At 37.0% G+C, this 24,515-nt stretch overlaps 2 long non-coding RNA genes across 2 annotated transcripts in view; both read right to left on the bottom strand.

Annotated features, from left to right (window-relative positions):
- LOC126940521 (uncharacterized) overlaps positions 1–24,515 on the bottom strand; it is a 283,330-nt gene that overhangs the window by 171,469 nt on the left and 87,346 nt on the right. The window lies entirely within an intron of this gene.
- LOC126940520 (uncharacterized) lies at positions 12,164–23,309 on the bottom strand. Its single transcript, XR_007720780.1, has 2 exons — positions 22,726–23,309; positions 12,164–12,873 (listed from the first exon to the last, which is right to left on the bottom strand). It is a non-coding gene; the product is annotated as an uncharacterized LOC126940520 (long non-coding RNA).

Genomic DNA, 24,515 nt, shown 5'->3' on the forward strand with positions numbered 1-24,515 from the left:
GCCACATGACTCACTCCACACACAAAGTATGTTCAAAGGACAGACCAGCAATCCAAATATTTAAAATATAATTTTAATTTGTATTCACATCTTGACTTTGTAAGTGCTTTGCAGTATATAACCCACAAGAACACTTCTCAAAAAGTTCTTCTGTCTTTTCCTAATTCTTTCTCATATCTTCAAGCTGCTCTAAAATAATTCACATGCTAAAGCTTCCTACATTCTTTCATTTACCCAGTACCTATGGCATTTCTTGCTTTACTTTTTTTAGATTGAATTAGCCTCCTATTTATCTGGTTTTTGCTCCAGACTTCAGACACTCCTGATTCTGCATCTTCCAAAATTTAGAACTTCCCTGGAAAAGATACCTCTTTTTGGATGACACGGGAATTGAATAACACTAGTATAGTGCAGGGAGAAAATAAATAACACTCACATATGAAGAAATTACAACCATCACCATTTTAATTGTATATGTCTTCTTCTTCTTCATTTAGAATGGTACTTGAAGAAAGATTCTATATCATTTGTTTTCTTTAGCACCAAAGCACCCATAATTTATGCACTTACTTGTAGAACACATAGTATATATTAGACAGAAATGGCTGTCAGAAGGAGGAGGAAAAGTTGGAGAAGGAAAAGGTGATGGAATCAACAAGGATACTGCTCTCAGAGAGCTTATGATGAGTGATCAAGATCAAAGTGCCTAGAACATTAGAGATGCTCAAGAATTATTCGCCAAATTGATTGCAACTCCTACTCCCCCCAGCTACTTATGTATATATATAGAAACTACTCTGTATTACACAGCAAACTGGCATACAAAATTTCAGAAGTAACTTATCATGGTTGTCTTTGATCTAGGTGTTTTAGCTGGTTGTGAGAGTTCTGAAAAGTGATCTATGATAACAATTAAGTTATGAAAGATTTTATATTTTAAAAATAAAGTGGCCAGGCACGGTGGCTCATGTCTGTAATCCCAGCACTTTGGGAGGCTGACGCAGGTGGATCAATTGAGGTCAAGACCAGCCTGGCCAACATGGTGAAACCCCATCTGTACTAAAATACAAAAATTAGCTGTGCATGGTGGTGCACGCCTTAATCCCAGCTACTCGGGAGGCTGAGGCAGGCGAATGGCTTGAACCTAGGAGGGTGGAGGTTGCAATGAGCTGAGATTGCGCCACTGCACTCCAGCCTGGATGACAGAGCGAGACTCCATCTCAAAAAAAAAAAAAAGAAAAAGAAAATAAATAAATAAATAAATAAATAAAGTGGTTATTTCTGGAACAAGATCACTTTTACCTATTTGCTTACAATGTATACATTTTTAGCTGAAAGAGAAAGGAATAAAATTAAAATTAGTGTGCTATAAATGACACACAAACCTGGGTACATCCATGAGAGTGTGCCTTCCATGTGACATCTATTCCCAAACACGTTCATAATGGAAAAAGAGGTAAGAACAAATAGTTGAATAAAGGCCCCACATGTATTGGTTTTCATACAAACCAGCAAAACAGCAATTTCAAAGCGACTAAGACAGTTTCTGACATTGTCATCCTTTTGTTCATGTTCTTCCTCACCTTTCCTCCTCCCCCGATACCATTTTCCTTCCTTTCACAAACTCTATTGTTTTCATAAATAATATTTTTATTCAAATCTCTCGTTCTCATTTTTAGTTACTTTGTTATTTTAAATTTTCCTCTTCCACTCTTTACATTTTCCTCTTTGGGGTACACTTTCTCAGGCCCACCTCACTCTCCAGCTCCTGCTTTGGAAACAGAGGCAGTTAAATCAGCAGCTGTGGCTGAGGAAGCAGAGCTGGAAGGGGCAGAGTGAAAGGAAGCTGATTATCTATGTGAATATGTCATTCAGGAGAATTCATGAGCTTTAACATCCAACCACACATACGTTATTCACAGAGATAACAAGAAAGAGATTTAACCCAAGGGGAGATTAAGAACATAGGCCCAATTGGATCTCGTTTTCCTAGGAAAGACACTTCTGAATGTTAAGAATTAAAACTCATGGTTCTCTTTATCCAATTCTCAGTCCATTTCTCCTATGCAGTAATTGGACTGCCCTCTTCACCCTACCTTCTCAAAAACTCTTTTTTTTACCATCCTTTAAAAATCTTCTGAAACCACATTTCCTTAAGAAATTCTTCCTCAAATTTGAAGGAGTAGAGGCCATTTGTCCTACTATTCAACATCAATACATCATTCCCCATCTAAATATGCAAATAGCTTGTCTTTACAGATAATATAATTACATAAATAAAAATTAAATTGCTTTTCACTTAAACCTCAAGAGACTACACAAAGCAAGTTATTTGGTTAACTGAAAATTTACATCTCAACTTCTTTTTTTTGTAAGTTCTCAAAATCCATTTTATCTCACTAAAACTTTTCTTCAACCTTATGGATACTATTAGTCTCTTGAACGCACCATTTTCCTGACTTTGCCTCTTTCCCTACCCAAGCATACCCACTTGGGCCACTCTTTTTCTAACTCTCCTAACAGGGTCCTTTTATCCAAATTAACTCTAACTTCCTCACCCCTGATCCTAACTAGCAATCGCTGTTCTCCACTCTCACACCCAAACTACTGAGCACTACTGTTCTCTCCTAAATACCTGATAGTGAATTCAGGGATAGTGGGCATAATCTTGTGTATATTGAGTGATAATGAATTCATATTGGCTCAAACATCATTTGGTTTTTCAGCACCACTTGCATTTTATACATGTCCATGCCAATTGCCAATCCCCCAAGCAGCTATTTCAAATCCTCATCATTCCCTTCAAAAACCAATCAGTTCACTTCACAGTGAATAACCTTGTTTTATTTTTATTCTAGAGGTTTACCAGGAAAAAAAAAAGTCCTCAGTTCCTTATCTGTCTTCATAGAAATCTATTTACATTCATTCTCATCCCTTTAGCTGAAGGGATGAGAATCTCAAAGAAGCATCTTTTCAAACCTCTCCGGCCTTATTCTCTAAAATTTTCTTACCATGTATTTTTCCCTCAGTCTACACACATTCAAAAACTTTTCTGAAAACAAATATTGGGCCAATAAAGTCACCCAATCATTAATGAACATTTGCCTCACCCTTCTGCTTTATTACCCCACTCTTCCAGTCAACTTTTTTGAAAAACTAGCTTACTATTTTTTTTTGAAAAACAGACTACACTTCTTACTCTCATTCAGTTTCCAACCCCTTACCATAAAGCTTCATACTAAACACATCACCAAAACTGGGCTGAATGTGGTCAGTATTTACTAGATAAAAGTAAATATCATTATGAGACATTTTATACACACACACGCGCGCACACACACACACAATCTCCTATAACCTTCATCTTCTTCAGGAGCAACTATGTTCAAATTTTACTTGTGGAATTCACTTCAAAACTTCTCAGTAACAGGTGTATTCTGCTATCACTACATCAATTTCAGGCAATATCTGTTAAATTGCTATTACGGGAATTTACACCCTTCTCTATATCTCATCTTGTTACACTGTTATATCACAAATTTTGGTTATTTTCATTTCCATGTTTGTATTACTATGAGTATGCAAGCTATTACTTAAGATTGAGCCAAGTAACAAACTACAACTAGATTCCCTTTCTTTAACATCCTTTTTTTCTAGGTGTAAAACATATCCCTAATATATTCATTTGCTTGATTTCTCTGTATCTTAGGCTATATCCCCTCATACTTTTACCATCTGTGTAAAAAGCCTCCTCATGAAAATTTTCAGGCTAGGCACAGTGGCCCATGCCTGTCATCCCAGCACTTTGGGAGGCCGAGGAAGGCAGATCACCTGAGGTCAGGAGCTTGAGGTAATTCTGGCCAACATGGTGAAACTCCATCTCTACCAAAAATAAAAAAATTTTGGTAGAAATTTTTTGTAGCCAGCTACTTGGAAAGCTGACGCAGAAGAATTGCTTGAACCTGCAAGGCAGAGGTTGTAGTGAGCCAAGATTTTGCCATTGCACCCTGGCCCGGGCAATGGAACAAAATTCTGGCTCAAAAAAAAAAAAAAAAAAAAAAAAAAAAAAAAAGTCTTCATCATAAAACTCTATATTTTTCATAAGTTTTCATTTTTTTCTAAGACTTTCCTCTGAGAGTCTCAGTGATCTTTCTCCAGTAAATCTGGGGGGCCAGGGGCAGAATACTATTGTTTGAATATATACTCCAAAAAGCATGCATTGAAAACTTTACTTCCAATGCAACAGTTTTCAGAGGTAGGACCTTTAAGAAGTAACTAGGACATGAGGGCTCTACCTTCATAAATGGATTAATGACATGATTGTGGGAGTGGATTTTTTTATAAAAGGACAACTTCAGCCCTTTTTGCCTCTCTCTCTTTTTTGACCTTTTGTCATGGGATACACAGCAAGAAGGTCCTTGCTAGATGCTGGTCCTTTGATCTTGAAGTTTCCAGCCTCCAGAACTGTAAGTCACTAAAATTTTGTTCATTCTAAATTACCCAATCTGTGGTATTCTGTTATAGCAGAACAAAACTAAGAAAACCACATTCAGAGAACTGTTACTTTTTTCCATGTCTGGAAAGTCCCTGGAAAACCCATTCTCAGGGTTTGTTGTTATTTGATCTGATTCAGACCTTGGTCAGTGCCAGTAGCCTTTTCCATGGAACCTTTGCCCAATGCAGTCAGCAGCAATTGTTTAACCTTGAAACTGCCTAAAACAGTAACACCAGTAAATAAGAGCCTAGCCAAAAATTTCTAAAAGAAAAAGCTGGGGTATGCGATGTATGTATAAGCTTTGCATATCTTTAGAAAACTCCACTATATTACAGGAAATTGAGAAGTCCATGGAAATGTATAGGGCTGAACACATACTCAAGCTTGTGAATACATATAGAAAAAAACTGAGACGGTCCTAAGCTGATGTGTAGGCACTGTAAAGGCAGGAAGAATGAAGACAAATATAGAGATGTACGCTTCCTGACTGAAGGCATTGAAGGCATGTCCTGAAACATACACAGAAGCTCTTGCAAAGATTGGATGTCATATCCATTCAAAGCATTTAAGGAAATCTCTATTCAGTCATTAGCTGACTACAGAGTTAGCTTAAGAGGGGCACTAAATAAAGAAACAGCAACACAACAATATAGAGCAACAGTGAACCTCAGGAGAGATGAAAAATCTCAGTTACAAAGTTGTCAATTTACATTACGATTGTATTTATGTATTTATTTATTGAGACAAGGTCTTACTCTGTCACCCAGGCTGAAGTGCAGTTGTATCAACACAGCTCACTGCAGCCAGGACCCCCTGGGCTCAAGCAATCCTCCTTCCTCAGCCTTATGAGTTCCTGGGAATACAGGTATGTACCACTGTGCCTAGCTAATTTTTTTTACTTTTTGGACAAATAGAGGTCTCACTATGTTGCCCAGGCTGGTCTCAAACTCCTAGCCTCAAGTGATCCTCCCATCTTGGCCTCCCTAAGTGCTGGGATTCCAGGCATAAGCCACTGTTTCCAACCCAAAATTATATTATTTTAAATGTTCAGTGTTCAACAACTAAAAAATTGAGACATGTAAATAATCAAGAAAGTATGGCCTATACAGAGAAAAAAAAGTATCAATAGAAGTTGCCACTTAAGAATTTGCTGATGACTGGCTTATGAGACAAAGACTTTAAATCAGTTATTTCAAATATGTTCTCAAAAATCACATCTAAAAATATTAAAGGAAAGTATGAGAACACTACCCAGTGAAATACAAGATACAAACAAACACACGGATATTATCTTTTAAAGAACCAATAGAAATTATGGAGTAAAAGGTATAATAAATTTGCTAGAGAGAACTCAACAGCAGATATGTGTCAATAAAAGGATAAATTGACTGACTTGAATTAAGGTTGTCCAGTTTCAGAACAGAAATAAAAATGAAAAAAGTTAACAGATCCTCAGAGACCTTTGAAATACCATTAAGCATATCAAATATGCATCACAGAAGTCCCAGAAGAATAAGAAGGAGGCAGAAAGAATATTTGAGAAAATAATTGTCAAAAATGTTCTGAGTTTGATGAAGGGCATTAATGTACACATTCAAGAAGCTCAACAAACTCCAAGTAGAATAAACTTAAAGAGATCAACTCCTAAAAACACTATAATCAAACTATCAAATCTAAAGACAAAAGAGAATCTTGAAAGTAGTAACAGAGCAGCAATTTACCACATACAATTTATCCTCAATACAATTAGCACCTGATTTCTCTTCTGGTCATGGAGGCCAGATGGCAGTGAGATGACATATTTAAAGTGATAAAATAAAAATATTATTGACCAACATACTGTAGCCAGTAAAACAATCCTTCAAAAATGAAAGAGAAATTAAGATATATTTTCAGATAAACAAAACCAAAAAAAATCATCACAAGCAGACCTCTCATACAAGAAATACTAAAGAGATTTCTTCAAATAGAAGTGAAAGGACACTAGGCAATTACTTGAATCCATATGAATAAATAAATAGCACTGGTAAAGGTAACTAGATAGGTAAATTTGAATGACAAAAATAATTGTCTGTAAGGCTTTTATACTCCTACCTGATTTAAAAATAACCTGAAAACAACAACAACTATAAATTTGTATTGATGACCACATAAAGTATAAAAATGTAATTTGTATGACAATAATAATACAAAAGATGGAGGACAAAACAGAGCTAAGTAGAACGACAAGTTTTATATACTGTTAACATAAAGTTGGGAATAATCAGAACAGGGTTGTTATAAGGTATTAATAAGGTGCCAATATTATCCCCAGGGCAACCATTAAAAAAGAAACTCAACAAAATACAGTAAAAAATGATTAAGAATTTAAAAATATGATCCATCTCTGTACTGTCTACAAAAGACACAGTTTACATTCAAAGATACAAATAGAAAGTAAGATGAAGAGAAAACTATCTTGTGCAAATAACAATCCTCAGAATGCTGGAATGACTGTAATATTAAAAATGTTATCCCATCTCTACTCAAAATAAAACAATTAGCCAGACATGGTTGTATGCACCTGTGCTCCCAGCTACTAGGAAGATGAAATGAGAGGATCACTTGAGCCCAGGAGGTCAAAGCTGCCATGAACCAAGATCACGCCTCTGCACTCCAGCCTGGATGACAGAGTGAGACCCTGAAAACAGGAAAGAACAAAAGAAAGAAAGAAAGAGAGAGAGAGGGAGAGGGAGGGAGGGAGGGAGAGAGAGAGAGAGAGAAAGAGAAAAACATTTCATAATGATAAAAGGACTTACCTTTCAGAAAAATGTAATTATAAATGTATATGCACCTAACAATCACAGTCCAAAAATATACGAAGCAAAAACTGACAGAATTGAAGGAAGGAACAGACAATTCAACAATAATAGTTGAAAACTTCAATATCTCACTTTCAATAATGAATAGAACAACTAGACAGAAGACGACAAGAAAACAGAGGACTTGAACATTATAATCAGCTAGATCCAATAGATATATGTAGAACACTGCATCAAAAAATAAAATACACATTATTCTCAAGTGCACCTAGAATATTCTGCAGATGAAAAAACCATGTATTAGACCCTAAAGCAAGTCTTAATGGGTTTAAAAGTATTGGAATTATATAAAATATCTTCTCTGACCACAATAGAATGATATTAGAAATCAGTAACAGAAGGAAATTTAGGGAATCCACAAAGGTGTGGAAATAAAACAACACATTCCAAAATAACTAATGGGTCAAAGAAAAATTACAAGAAAAATTACAAAATGCTTTGATATGGATGAAAACCAAAAAAACACTATATTCAATAATTGAAAGCATGAGAAAAATTAGTGCTTTGAGGAAAAATTATAGCTGTAAACATCTATATTTTAAAAAGAGATCTCAAATCAATAACCTAAGCTTCCATCATAAGACACTAGAAAACAAAGAGCAAACAAAGAAGAAAGAAGGGAATAATAAAGATTAACATGGAAATAAATGAAACAAAGAACAGAACAACAGTGAACATCAATGAAAGCAAAAGTTTAGTTTTGGAAAGAATGACAAACCTTAACCTAGATCAATGAAGCAATGAAGAGAGAAGACTCAAGTAACTAAAATGAGAAATGAAAAAGAGAAAATTACAATCCATTTTATATAAATAAAAATTATGATAACAGAATATTACAAACGATTGTACTCCAACAAATTGGGCAACCTAGATGAAATATATAAATTCTTAGACATATATAACCTATAAAAACTGAATCATGAAGAAATAGAAATTCTGAATAGATCTATAGCCAGCAAGGAAATTAAACTAGTAATTAAAAATCTTTCTGCAAATAAAAGACCAAGACCACATAGGTTCACTGATGAAATCTACCAAATATCTAAAGAAGAATTAACACCGACCCTTTACAAACTCTTTCCCCAAAAAAATAGAAGAGGAGGTAATAATACTTAATTCATTCTGTGAGGCCAGTATGACTCTGATACCAAATCCAGACACGGATATCACAAGGAATGAGTATCACAAATCAATTTGCCTTGTGAACAAAGACTCAAAATTCTCAATAAAATATAAGCAAGCCAAACTCAGAAACACATAAAAAGGAGTTATACATCATGGCTATGACCTGAAGTTTATCCCAAGAATGCAGAGTTTATTTACATTCATAATAACATAATAGCAATAAAAGAAATCTACAAAAAAAAACACTGAAAGCATCATATTTAATGAATCACATGTCATGAAAACTGACAGCTTTTCTCCTAAAATCAGTAATGAACAAGGTATCTGCTCTTGCCACTTGTATTCAACATTGCACTGCAGTTTGTATGTAGGACAATTAGGCAAGGAAAATAAATAAGCAGCATCCAGACTGGAAATGAAGAAGTAAAACTCTCTTTTTGCAGATGACCTGATTTTGTATGTAGAAAATCCTAAGAAAAGTACACATGCACATGCACACACAACCTACTAGAGGTAATAAACTAACCAGGTATGGTTGCAGAATAAAAAAATCAACATGCAAAATTTAATTGTATCTGTATGTACTAGCAATGAACAATCAAAAATAAAATCGAAGAGTAAATTACATTTATAATAGCATCAAACAGAGCAAAATATGAGGCAATAAATTTAACAAAAGAAGTACAAAACTTGAACTCTTAAAAATATTACATACTCTTGAAAGAAATTAAAGATCTAAATAAATATAAAGATATCCCGTGTTCATGGATATAAAGACTTAATACTCTTAAGATGACAATACTCCCCCAGATTGATCTACAGATTCAACAGAATCTCCATCAAAATCTGAGCTGGCATCTTTGCAGAAATCTACAAGCTAATCCTAAAATTAATATGGAGGTGCAAAAGATACAGAATAACCAAAACAATCTTGAAAACAAATAGAGTTGGAGGCCTCACACTTTCTGATTTCAGAACTTACTACAAGTTCCAATAATCAAGACAATGTGATACTGGAACAAGGATACAAATATAGATCAACAGATTATGATAGAAATCCAGGGAAAAAAACTCTACTTTTATGGTCAGTTGATTTTCACCAGGGTGCCAAGACACTTCAATGGGGAAAAAATAGACTTTTCAACAAATGCCACTGGGACAACTAGATTTCCACACACAAAAACTGAAGCTAGACCTCCTACCTCTCATCATACACAAAATTAACTTAAAATGAATCAAATTCTTAATATAAGAGCCAAAACTATAAAAATCTTAGAATAAAACATAGGCATAAATCTTTGTGATGCTGGGTTGGGTAAGGGTTTCATAGCTGTGAAACTAAAAGCATGAGAACAAAGAAAAATAGATAAATTAGAGTTTATTCAAACTTAAAACTTCTGTGCTTCAAAAAACACTATCAAGGAAATCAGGCTGCACAGTGGTGTATGCCTGTAATCTCAACACTTTGGGAGGTCAAAGCAGGAGGACTCCCTGAGACCAGAAGTTCAAGACCAGCCTGGACAACAAAGCGAGACCTCATTTCTAAAATAATTAATTAATTAAAAATAAAAATAAAAAGACAACCTACAGAATGGAAGAAAATGATTTTAAATCATGTATCTGATAAGGGACTAATATCAAGAATATGTAAAGAACTCTTACAACTCAACAATAAAATGACATGAACAATGAGCAAAGAGTTTAAATAAACATTTCTCCAAAGAAGACCTACAGTACCCATACATTACTGGTGAGAATGTAAATTGGTGCAGTCACTTTTAAAACAATGTCAGATCCTCAAAAATCAAACACAGAGTTACCATATGACGCAGTATATCTACTCCCAAGTATACACCGAAGACAAGTAAAATGTATTTCTACAGAAAAAGTTGTTCATGAATGTTCATTACAACATTTTTCATAATAGCCAGAAGACAGAAACAATCCAAATGTCCATCAACTAATGACTGAATAAACAAAGTGATTTATCCATATAATACAGTGTTGTGCTATAAAACATCATGGATTTCTGATACATACATGGATGAACCTTAAAAAAATGCCAAGTAAAAGAAGCCAGGCACAACAAGCCACTTATTATATGATTCCATTTATATAAAATGTCCAGAATAGACAAACTCATAGAGACATAAAGGTGGTTAGTGTTGCCAGGAGTGGGAGGAGTGGGGAAATAGAGGGTGACTGCTATGTATACAGTTTCTTCTACAAGTGATTAAAATGTTCTGAAATTAGATAATAGCAATCATTGTACAACTCTGTAAATATACTAAAAACCACTGAATTGTACACTTTAAAAAGATGACTTTTATCATATATTGAACTAGACCTTAATTTTGGAAGTTGTTGTCCTTTTTCTCATCACATAAGTTTTCAGAATGCTGTGATAAAATGAGGGTCTTTTTTCACCCATATTTCTCAGCAGAACAATTTTTACCCACCACTCATGTTTCTTCAATGTGGAGAATTTCTTTAGTGTAACTCTTGGATTTTCTTGGCCACTTACGCATTCTGCCCTAAAGGAGGTAAAATGACAATCCTAGTTCAAATTCCTTTATTTTATTGAGAGCTATATGACTATAATAGCATACTTACACTATTTCCCAATAACTCTCTCTCCCTTCTCTGCCCTCAGATGCTATGTTTCTATACTGTAATGGCTTATAACCTTGCTTCAGTGTGTTCCACCTGCTTGAAAGTATAGTACTCAGCTCTAATGTCTACAATATTCGGTCAAGAGGATTATTTCTTTGTGTTTTCCCATAATCTTCCATCCCCCTCATAAATGGTAGTTCAGAGTTTTTTGTTTTGTTTTGTTTTTTGTCAATACTAGAGTCTAAGTTTTCAGTTTTCTGTTGTTTGGGGTGAATTTGGAAAGCAGAACCATCATCTTAACTGCCCTTAAATGGAAGTTTCCCAATAACAATTTAATTACTCTTCCTGACTTTGCTTCAGTTTCTCCAATGCATCCTCCATATTGCTGCTGAAGTGAACTACCAACACATCTGACCATTCCTCTCACCTGCTCAAAATCTCTTAAGGGACTACAAAGTATGATTTAAATTACTTTGCATAGTATATGAAGCTCTTCGACATGTGGTCTCTGTTTATTTAACCCCTCTTCTCTTTGGCCCTAATCCCTTCCTGCATATACCGCAGGCAGACTAATTCACAGAAAGCTGGAGGATTGCAAATATTTTCTCAACTACCATGCTTTTGGACATGGATTTCTCTGTAAAATATTCTTATCTCCTTGTGCCTATCTGGAAAACAATTTTACCTTCAGGTCCATTTCAGATAAGATATCCTGTCTCATGTGAAGGGAGTTAATCGCTCCCTCTTCTCTGCTGTCTCTACCTGATCCCTGAAGTCATCACACTCAGTGGTAATTATTTGTTTAGGTGAAATTCTCATCCCTTTAAAATTGTTTACCATTTGTTTGATAGTCTTTAAGCCCATTCATTCTTTAAAATACTTACTGAGCAACAACTCTGCTCCAAATATGAAATACAAAGAAAGATAAAAACACTCCAAGCCTCTAAGGATACAAAGCCAGTATTGTTACCTACCTTCCTGTGATTTTATGCCATCTGTCTGTACATATACGCTAACTACTTGGAGATGTGAAAGATGTCAGAATCAAAATGGAGCCACTTGTGTTTAAAAAAAAAAAAAAAAACTGGAGTCTGAGAAGGCACAAAGGGAACATTCTCATGCATAAATGACTAATAAGAATTGTCACAAAAGACTACAAAAACCACAACCTTGCACAAAGGTCATCACAACCTTACAAAACAATACTTCTGAGAGGACAATCACCTGTCCAAATTTGGACTGTTGTTGTTGATCCTGGTTACCAAGGAGAATTATCTCAAAACAATTATGTAATCTTCCTCATTTTTCCTTCAAAAACCCTTGTCTTCCTTTACCTGCCTGAATGTACACATATGAAATAGTTTACTATGGCATATTTATACCCATTGCAATGCTCTATTCCCAAATAAATATCATTTTCTTTTAGAAAGTCTCTCTCAGTTATTTAGGTTGATGGAGGCAAGAACCATGTCATATATATTGTTCTAGAATTTTCAGTGCTTAACAGAATTTTGTATTTTGTAGGCACTCGATATTTCCAGAGCCTACAAACTGTTCTTCAGTCTTCAGTTCTGTTCTGATATCTGCCACAAAATGTTCTTCACAGGAAACTCAAAATTATGTTTCTAAAATACAAGGCTACACAAAGCATTCTCTGCTGTAAGACATTTAATGACTGTTCTTTCCCTATGACAAGGTCTGTCTTCCCCATCAGACTATAATCTCAGCAACAAAAGGGTCTTCATATTCTTCTTGTAAACCTTGCGGTCAGCAAAGAGTCTGAAACACAAACATTTGACAAAAGATGTATTGGTTTGATTTGTTTGAGTATTGGTTGAAATTAGTGGGTAATTCCTGGGATTTAAATATATATTTGATTCAAATATATTTTAATTTATCTGGGATTAGAGCAATTATACATGATTATATTTTATGTCACTCATTCATTTATGTGTCTCAAATATCCTGGCACATTATTCTCACTTTTTCTGAAGAAAAGGAGCCATGTCTTAGTTACAGTATACAGAATCGAACACAGTAACATGTTCAAATACATAGCAACAGCTTATGACTGTGTTACATTTAGTTTTTTTTAAAAAAAATAGACAATAACAAAAATGTAGAATTTCCAATGCTATATTTTTTGTTTAAGTACTTTCTCAGTTTCACAGTTCCTAGGACTGATAATTTCACAAATAACTGAGGACATACATTTTTCTCTAAAGAGCTTAGAAGTAACTGTCATTCTTTTTTATAAAAGGAGGGTACTGAGACAGAGAGAATGAGTGATATAACCAAGGTCACCAATATAATCATGAGGTGCAGATGATGGTGGCATAAACAGAATCAGATAACAATTCACAGAACACAGTGAGGAAGGCCAGGAATACTAAGCAGGGAATATTGATGGGGATGTTAGACAGACAATTCTACAAACTAACATGCCTCATCCTAAACAATAAAATCCCTGACCACAGAAGGCAGAGAACAAACCAGGATTAAGAGAAGCAAAATCTGAAACCTCAGGTAAAGTAACTCTCCTCCCCCTGAGGTCATAAAATAAGAAGAGTCCATCCTATAAACAAAAATCAAAGATCATGATCCCAACAGAGTTTTTCCCAACAGACAACGCTCATCAGAAATTGGCACTTCTATTTTCTCAAGGCAATCAATGTCTCTCACATGGGTCTAAAATAGTCCATTTAGCCCTGTCTTTTACCCAGACTCTTCCTCATTTTTGCTTCTGAATACTGACCTATTTTTTTCTGCTGAACATATGGCCTGGTTGTCAATCTCATCATTCACTAAACAGAAAATTACAAATGTAAAATGATTTTTAAAAGGGCATAATCTCATACTCTTGGCTATTTGCATTCCTTTCTCTCCCTATTCTATTACAGTCATGCTCATATGGGGCACTTCTTCTCCTGCAATGGATTTAGGTTTCCGAGTCTCCCTACCCTCTGCTCCTCAAGGACTTAACCAGCTGCATTGCCTGGTGGTTGAAGTCACAGCCTTGACAGCCCTGGCCTTAAGGGGAGTTGCTCCTTTCCAGGCAAATGTATTGTTAATGGGCTTATGTTGAATTTATGAGAAAGACAAAGCAGTGCTAAAGATCACTGAGTTTTTAAAAGAACTTCTCTCTGGACTGGATACTAATAAAATTATCCTTTAAGCTACTTCTTATAGAACCACAGAGAGCAAATACAAAGAAGCAAGTTCTACAGACAAAGTCCAAGCAAACACAAAGGCAGTGGATGTTTCTGCTTCAGCTCTATAAATTCTTCCTTCTAAAGGATGATGTGTAGGCAGAAATTGATGGATTCTTTCTTTCTTCCTAGCCTTTACGTGTTAGCAATGTCAACGGTCAGTACATAGTGCACAAGCCACTGTAAATACGTGTATCTGTGAATAGTCCTTGGGAGCTGAGTAGTCAGGAAGAGAAAAGATCACGTATTTCATATTGTGACCAACAGAGAGATTCTAGTAACAAGACTCATGCTACTGCGAGCTATCCCAGCATGTGTAAATTCTCTGACTTGAGCTAAGTGAATCTTCTTCTTAAGGGCTCTTACTTTTAGCCCCTCTTATCTCAGCAAAGCAATCCCTGCTGATCTACTTTTGAAAGTATTTCTCCATTCAATAACTGGCTCTTTCTGTTTCATTAGATCTACATAGATCAACCAGCACAGCACTTGATTTGAATTTAATTGTTCAGTCACACGTGCATTCTCACAAGCTCTAAAATGCCCCCATGTACCTCCAAGGTGAGCCCAGTAACCTTTTAAAACAGTCAGGCCAGCCAGTCTTCAGACCCTCTTGTTCTGGCTTCAGAGCAGGAAGTGTTCAGGCTTTTGAAAGGGCCTTTGAATGAGGAGGGGGCAGATCAGGAAGAGGCCAACCCTCTAACAGAACAGGCCATGGCTAATACATTTTACTTTTTTTTTCTTCCACTCCTTTGAAGGTTCGGATACATTTTGCCCTGAGGAAGCTCACCACAGTATCTCTCCTTCTCCACCTACCTAAAATCCCCTGCACATTGTCACACAGCTTGATAGTCTGTAAGCTAGATTTATGTGGGTAACATTTGCTTTTAAGGTGCCAACACTTTCAGGAGGCTCGCTTGACCACTTTATTTCTAAATTCAAACTGAGATCAACCTTCATAGACAAAACATGAATTTTGATGTGGGAAGACGAGGGTGAATTTTTCAACAAGTAAGACCTCATCATAGCATATGATGAGATAAGAGTTTCAGACAGCAACAGGTCAGCAACAGGGCAGTGCAAGCAGCCACTGGAGAAGTGCAAGACAGACTGATTACATTATGTACCGGTATTCACTCATTTAATCCCAAATCAGCACTTCAAGGAGTTATTTTATTAGGTATTTTTTTTCACAAATAAAAAAGAAAATGGGGCTTAGAGAGGTTGCCACTTTTCCATAATCTCCTACAGATAAATGTTCCATCAGGAATTAGGATTCAACAGTGTCTAGATCCAGAAACTGCCTTTACCTATAAGTCTGCACTTGGAACTGGCCAGTGGGAAGGGCAGGCATGGCTCTGGAGCCAGAGTAGAAGCAGTGGCCTGGGAGAGGAGACTGGGCTCTCTCTCTAATTTCCCCCTATTGCCATGAACAGCTAAACCATAATCTCAACTGTATTCTCTTCCATTGCTTTCTAGAACTCCAGAGAATAGTGAACTTGCAAAAATGCCACTTTTTCTTTTTATAATCTTAATCTGATAGAGTATATTTAGCATAAGGGAAGTAACACAACTTCGAAGATTGTGGGCTCCACTTTATTTTGGTCCCTCACTCATAAAGGTTAAGAGCATAGGCCAGGCATGGTGGCTCATGCCTGTAATTCCAGCACTTTGGGAGGCCAAGGGGCTGGGGGCAGATCACAAGGTCAGGGGTTCGAGACCAGCCTGGCCAACATAGTGAAACCTCTTCTCTACTAAAAATACAAAAATTAGCCCCACGTGTGGTGGCATGTGCCTGTAGTCCCAGCTACTCAGGAGGCTGAGGTGGGAGAATTGCTTGAACCTGGGAGGTGGAGGTTGCAACTCCATCTCAAAAAAAAAAAAAAGAAAGAAAGAAAGAAACATAGACCATAGAATCAGATTACTGAGTTCAAATTCCTATTCCACCTTAGACCAGCTATGTGACCTTGGGCAAACTCTTCAGCCTCCCCAGGCCTCAATTTCCTCATCTGAAAAATGAGGATGATAAAAATGTCTGCTCCTTAGGATGAAGGTGATGACTGATTCAATGAGATAACACATGTGAGGCACATAAAGTGAGCACTTGGTAAAGGTCAGGTATAGATGCTTTACTGAAAAACTATTTTTTGCTCTTGGGGTATTTTTAGGCTCTAAAAATTTAGAAGTGTGCCAGGCACAGTGGCTCATGCCTGTGATCCCAGCACTTTGGGAGGCCAAGGTGGGTGAAACACTTAAGTCCAGGAGTTCCAGACAAGCCTGGGTAATATAGAGAGACCTTGTCTCTACAAAAAGCAAAAAAATAAAAATTAGCTAGGCATGGTAGTTCATACCTACGGTCCCAGCTACTTGCAAAGCTGAGGCAGGAATTGCTTGAGATTCGGAGTTTGAGGCTGGTATGGTTTGGCTGTGTCACCACCCAAATCTCTTCTTGAATTGGAGTCCCCATAATCCCCATGTGTCACGGGAGGTACCCAGTCAGAAGTGATTGGATCTTGGGGGATTTTTCCTGCTGTTTTCATGATAGTGAGTGAGTTATCATGAGATCTGATGGTTTTATAAGTGTCTGGCATTTTCCCTGCTGGCTCTCATTCTCTCTCTTACTGTCCTGTGAAGAGGTACCTTCTGCCATGATTGTAAGTTTCCCGAGGCCTCCCCAGCTATGCAGAACTGGGAGTCAATCAAACCTCTTTTCTTTATAAATTACCCAGTCTCAAGTATTTCTTCATAGAAGCATGAGAATGGACTAATATGGAGTCTACAATCATGTCACTCTGCCTGAGTGGCAGAGATAGTGCCTTTCTCTAAAATAAATAAATAAGTATTTAGAATTGTGTGCCTTCATACACAAATATTGAACATATTTTTTTCAGTTTCTCAAAACTGGTGCATTTAATATAATATTAATAATAAGAAAGAAGCCAGAAGTCTACAGATAAAAGGAAGTTTTATCTTTTAGTAAAGATTTTTTTAATAAGCAGAATGAGAATTAAATAATATAAGCTGAAATACTTTAGTGTAGGTACTTTTTCAAATATTGAAATACTCTTAGGATTATCGGGGCCTGTGGTCTAAGAGACTAACTATTTCAGTTTGGCTTAGATTGTCCAAGTTCAGTATATTTAGACTTTGAAGAGTGCTATATAAATTAATCTTGATTGACCTACAAAGTTATTTCTGCAACTTGTGTCTTCTTGAAATCAATTCCGTTCTTTAACATCATTTCATTGTGCTTTAGTATGTAGTTTAATGCTTTGCTTCCAAATGTAAAATATAAGCTATGAAATAACATGATTAAAGCAGCATTTTTGATCTGACATTCTTCAATTTTACAGTCAAGAATGTGTTCAACAAGCCAGAGATGTACAATTCCCTAAGCAGGTGAAAAAATGTGATCGTGCAGACTGAAATGACAGTTTTCATACCATTTTCAATGCATGTTGTGTGCATCTGTTCCACATCTGGAAATATTTTTTTACATTTTTTTTTCCTGAAGAAAACTTACAAAGTGTTTCTATAGTTTGGTTTCTTAGTTATCATAAAATATATAAATGAGAATATGGAAATAAAAGGCCATAGAGATATTTATCTGAGTGGAAGGCACTAGGATTCAAAAGCTGGTTATGATCTAGACTAACCTTTACATTCTTACAAGTGCTTCTTCAAAAACATGGGCTAGGAAGAGGACCCTACATTTAAAGTGAACATGATCATCTATTTGCAGCTGCCAGATAAATTTTTGCAAGACTCTGAAGTCTCCTTTTAAATAAAGGCAGCCAAAAATTAAAAGACCATTTAGCTGGCACTGTAAGTTTTGCCTAGAATTTAACTGGATTCCAGTTAAAACTCCAAGCTGGTTAAAGATAGGATACCCATTATAGTCTCTTACTTTTAAACTCTTTAGCAACACAATTATATATATAAGGAAACAGAGTTATAGTTGTTCGATTATAATCCAAGCCCTTTTAACAGACAGTTCACAGTTGGATTGACTATCAGTGTGTTTGTTTATTAGAATAGAAATTCATTTGTGATTCTTTGGAATTATAAATAGTAAGTGCAACTGAGTAAAAACGCCCCTGCTAAACCCTGCTAGCAAAGAGCTCAGTTGGATGTGCTGGCTTGTACTTGTAGTCCCAGCTACTCAGGATGTGGGATGCCAAGGTGGAGCATCCTTTGAGCCTAGGAGTTCAAGGCTGCAGTGAGCTATGGTGGCACCACTGCTCTGCAGCCTGGGCAACAGACTGAGACCCACCCCCTCCTAAAAAAAAAATCAAAAAAAAAAAAAAAAAAAGAAAGAAAGAGAAAAAAAAAGACTTCAGGAGGATGAAATTCTACTAGAAAACAGCCCATACTTTTAATGATGTTCATTCAAAAGTGTTCATCGTTTTAATTCCTCAGCTTTCTCTTCTTCCTCCATTCCCCTCCATTTCCTTCCTTTTCCTTTCTGAGCAATTCAGTCCAAAAGTCACTCAATGGGGCAAGGCAAAGTACGTGTCCATGCAGGGAAAGGGGTGGCATGCATGGAGTGACAGAGCCCAGGCAGGGTGATGAGGGTGTTTACTGAGGGGCAGGAAGGGGAAGTCAGAAGCCAAACAGGGCAGGGAGGGCATCCACACTGGAGTGTGGGCTGGTATAGGGTGTTGGAGCACAGGCTGGGAGAAGAGAGGGTGACTCTGCAGAGGGAGGCCCAGGGTGGACAATCAGACACTGAGCAGTGTGAGGAGGGCACCTGCCGGGGGGCTGCCCAGCACAGGGTGGCAGAGCCTAGGCTATGTGAGGAAGACAGCATATGGGGTGCGGGTTGGCCAGGCATAGGGAGCCAGCACCCGAGCAGGATAGAGAACAACCTGGTAGAAGGAGTCAGAGCCCAGGTGGAATGAGAAAGGCATGTGGGCAGAGGAGAGAAGTGGTGTATCCATTGAAAATGTGTCACATACAGGGGAAGTAATCACATAAATACATTAAAGATAATGAAAACCAAGTTTGTTGTTTGGTTTTTTTTCATCATAAGAATTACAAATACAAAATGTGAGAAAACTGTAACAAAGCTGTTGAGTTGAATTAATGTTGGTAGGTTCAGTATGAGTTTATGATTTCCCATAGCTAGTTAATAAGCTAGCTTGAGAGATAGAGAGAGGCACAGCAAAAAATATAAGTGCAAGTGTGCGGGTATGTGTGTGTTTGCCTGTGTGTGTGTCTACCGTGAAGGCCTGGAGCAGTGATACCCCAATAGCGATGAGCATCCTGAGTGCCCAGATCTTAGCTTCTAAATGCTATTCTCCACTAAAAGGAACCAGAAATCCATGGAAACGGCTAATAGGTTGGACACGGAAAGTAAAATGAGTCTGGAACATTTTGTCTAGTAAACAGGGAAGTGCTCAAAGAAAGGTGGTGTATTAGTCTGTTCTCATGCTGCTAATAAAAATGTACCTGAGACTTGGTAATTTATCAAGAAAAAACAGTTTCACATGGCTGGGGAGGCCTCACAATCATGGCAGAAGGCAAAGAAGGAACAAAGATGCATCTTACATGGAAACAGGCAAGAGAGCTTGCGCAGGGGAACTCCCATTTATAAAACCATCAGATCTGGTGATACTTATTCATTACTACAAGAACAGTATGGGGGAAACCACCCCCAATGACTCAATTATCTCCACCTGGCCCCCATACTTGACACATGGGGATTATTACAATTCAAGGTGATATTTGGGTGGGGAGACAGTCAAACCATATTACATGGGGACAGAATAACACAGGAGCCACTGAAAAGTCTGGGATTATTTTAGCATTGAAGTAAATGATGGTGATGGATTATAAATCATTCAATAAAATAGGAACCCATGAATATGTAGAGATATACATAAGTGAAAAAAGTTTAATGACAAATGGGATATTTACATAGCTTCAAAGTGCTTCTTCACGAAATACTTATTAGTTACAAAGGTGAAGGAAAGTAAGTTCTGAATAAAAAGGCCTGGCAGACACCACCTCAATCAAGTGATCAGAGAGAACAAATTTTGCACTACCTGGTGACTGTGTGGATCACGGGATCACCTCCGTGATACTGCTGTCAAAGGTACATAACTGGAATCAGACTATAATGAAATGTGTAAGAATCCCAAAAGTGAATGAAAATTTACAAAATAACTGGTCTACGACCTTATAAAATGTCAAGATCCCAAAATGAAAAGAAAAGAAAGAGAAAGAAACTGTTTCTGACAAAAACAGACTAAAGAGACACAACTAAGGAAACTAAAAAGACACTCAATGTGTGATTCCTAACTGAATTCTTCTTCTGTAAAGGACATTATTGACACAACTGGCAAAAATTGAATGGGGTCTGAGCATTAGATAGTTATTGCTCAGTTAGTTAATGTACCCATCTTAACTTCTTGATTTTTATAATTGTAAGTGTGGTTGTATAGAACGGTATTTTTGTTTATAGGAAATACATAATAAAACATTGAGAGAGTAGTGATCTATGCTAACAGTGAGAGGGATATAGTTTCTCTCACTATTCTAACTCCCTCCATTACTACATTCTAAATTTTACTTTACACCACATTCCTCTTGCATATTGAATTTTCTCAATGTCCAGAAAAGTCATATTGCAGATTCATTCTGGAAAAAAAATTCTTTCTGGATGACATATTTTTCAGCATTTGTTGGTCGTCAAGTTAATAGTTTTCTTCCTTCATGGTCTCTTTCCTGAGGAAACTTTGCTCGTTATGGGGAAAAAGTAAAACTAATATACAATATAAGTTAATTTTTTTAACATTTAGATGAGAACTTTCTTTTGGTTTGTTCCCTATACACATGATCAGCTTTCTTCAAAATTATTGCCATTATTGACCACACAAAGCAGCTCTGTTAGTGGTCTTCTATTAAGCCACGAGTTAACCTGCAGCACGGCTTCTATGCATTCAGCTGAATATGACTGAGGAGGCTTGAGTTGAAAAAGCCTGCACCTTTTGAGTTTGGCATGCCTATATTTGAATTCTGGCTCTGCCGTGTATTACTGGTTTAAATGCATAATAACCCTCAATCTCCATTTCCTCCTTTAGAAAAATGAACAAAATGACTGACAGCTCAAAGTGTTGTGACTATAGTTAAATGAAATAATGTGCCTGTGGAAAAAAAACAGGTACATAGAAAGTTTTCACTTAAAATAATTGCCATTACTATTGTTATTTTCTCCCAGGTGCATGAAAAGTTTTTATTTATATAGTTGCACTACTGTTATTATTCCCTTCCCACTTTTTTTCTAATAGACCTGCCTGCTCTGAGTAATCTCTTCTCCAGCTACATACTTATGAATACTCTCTTTGTGAAAATAGACCAAATTAATACCCATATGAATTCAACTCTGCAGCTTTCCTTAATTCCTCACACTCATAACGCAGGACAAACTTGCTCATTATGACACACCCAGTTGGCCTCCTGCCACTCTAGAGAAGACGGCATGGGGAAAATGAGGGGCTTTGCTGGGGGTCATTGGGAAGAGGCATGGTCAACCCTTGGCTTCTGACAGATGACCTCAAGCAGCTGATATGTGGACTGTTTGCACTCATGGCTATTAAAATGTGATGCTATGTCCATATATGTCATTGGGATAGATTCTCTTCAGTAATGAACTTCTTCATATACATTGAAAATGAATGACTTTAACAAGTCTTTAAAAAGCATGAAGAGCAAATGTGAATGTGGACACTTCAAGAGTACTAGATAGACAGGATTTAGATTCCTTTTAACTCTTATGGCCAATACTCTTTGTCACAGCAAGCATACTAACACACTAGTCTTGGCACATGTCCCAACAGTTTTGGACAACTCTCTCAATACAGAAAAGGGGCAATTTTGTCACTGAGGAAGCAAACTTAGCCTAGTGATTAAAAGTGTGGGTGTTGTCTTGACATAGCCTAGATTCAAATTTCATCTCTGTTTTTTACTATCTGTGTGATTGAGTTACCGGAGTCCTGATTCCTTCATCACTAAAATAAAGATAATGCCAACTGCCTTTAATATTCACTCCCTGGTTCTGGCTTTCTTGCTCTCTCACACTCTGCCTGTCTTTGTTTTCTTCCTTCCACGTCTCACTTCTCTCTGCCTCCCTCAAAGAAGTAATTATTGGAGGCCTCTTCTCCCTCTGATAAACTGCAGGGGCTAAGAAAGAGACTGGTGAGAAGAGAGCTCCATATGAAAGAACTGACTTCAAAGGCACAGCACATCAAAGTGACTTGCCAGGCAGCCTGAGATCTTGCCGAGCTGAGCTGGCCTGCCCCGCTTCTCCCCTCACAGTCTGGCTCAAACCACCACTCAGGGACTACTGAGGGATGGAAGAGATTTCAGAGCTCAAGCTGGCTGCATCCATCTGCACCAGCTGGGGAAAGTGCTAGATACATACCAGGTGTTACATCTTTTGTTTTGATTAGATAAATGCTCTCAATAGATAGCGCTGAATAATATTATCACCTAATTCTCCTGGGGTTTCTTTCTGCTTCTTGAAGTATTTGACAGTAGTTTTCCAATTAGGTAGCAAAAATGAAATGAGGATTTGTGCCAGTGTAGCCTAGTGTGTTGAGTGAATAAGACCTAAGGATGAATCATCATCTGTGATGTCATCAAAAGGGTATTATTGGAGCTGCAGCAACACATGCTACAAGAAAGGAAACAAATGACCTTCAAAGAATCTATCATGCTACAAAACCAAATGACCCTCAAAATTGGGCAGTGTTGACAATACAACAGATATCCAGATGGAAACTGAGAGGTTCTGATTGTCACACTGATTAGTTCAAACATATGGGTTTGTGTTATCATATAAATGAACATTTGAATGCCTTGCTTTGTCGCTTTTCATCTATGTCCTAGCTGTACAGTAACTACAATCTTCCTCCTTTGAGTGTTATTTGAGTGTCTCTTCCTCCTTAATATCAGGGACTGTTTCATATATGTCCCTTTGCATTTTCTCCATTTCCCAGCACAAAACCTGCCCAGAAGAGGAACCAGTCACTATTGCCTGAATGAGTGATGACGAATGCCACAGAGAAAGTATACATGAAGTCCTTTTTGTGTAACTTGTCATGGCTTGAAGTTGATACGGAAGACACCACTTTGGTATGCAGCAGAAACAAACTTCAAGAAGTCCACTGTATCAGGCTCTAGACAATTTTCACTAACACTTTGCATCTTCCTAAAAAATTGAATTATAGATGGTTAATAACGATGAAAATCTATACTACTTTCTACTCAGTCTACCAACTATATGATGCCACAGTACAATCAGAGTCATAGAAAAAGAACCTGGGGACAAAATATCTTTTCCATCTCTTTAAAGACTGAAACATATGATTGACCCATGGCCAATGTCATGTTTAAGAAACTTAGAAAAATTCAACATTAGACTTATATTAGACTGTCATCATTGTTTCACCTGCTGCTAAAACCCATATTTTCCTAAACCTCCTACGGTTTTGGACTTGCAGGGCTATCTACAATAGAGATTTACTTTCTAACTTGTTCAGAAACTATAATAAACCTTTGCTATTGTCACCTGCAAAGCCCAGCAGTTAGTGCAGGCTGTTTCTTCTCCTTTGCCTCCTGCAGGAAGTGCCTGTGCTTCAGGGTTGGTGCAGGATGCAGGATGGGTAGAACTTGTGTGTGTGTTCTACAGGGTCAGCCACTTCAATCAATGGCAGGTTATAGACAGCATTTCTCCTCTGGGAGGAGAATGTTACCTTTAGTGAAACTATTCACCTGGTTGGAGTTAATCAACTTACTCAGAGCACCGGGCTTGAACCTAAAGAAAATCATGCTGTGATCAGTAGAAAAAAAAGGTTTTTATGTCTCATTCACCACCAAAGTATAGTAGAAAATTACGGATCCCCAAATTCTCTCCTTTTACTTACAATATTTGAATCTGTGTGTGTGTGCACACGCACACACCTCTGTGTGTTTTTTGTCATTCTGCTGTCACTGCCTCCTCCATGATTTTCTCATTGCTAGTGTACCACAGGAAAAGTTCCAAGACAGTAAAAGTTTTAGAGAGTAAAACATTAAAACACTTCCCTTTCCATTGTATTTAAAGAGGATCAAGACTAAGTGAATTAATATATTTACAAAATGTCTGCTATGTTCTTAGATACATATTAATAGTCATTTGACTCTGATAGCTGGAAACACTGATTCACATCC

The sequence above is a fragment of the Macaca thibetana genome, chromosome 17, assembly GCF_024542745.1.
Source record: "Macaca thibetana thibetana isolate TM-01 chromosome 17, ASM2454274v1, whole genome shotgun sequence".
Taxonomy (NCBI): domain Eukaryota; kingdom Metazoa; phylum Chordata; class Mammalia; order Primates; family Cercopithecidae; genus Macaca; species Macaca thibetana.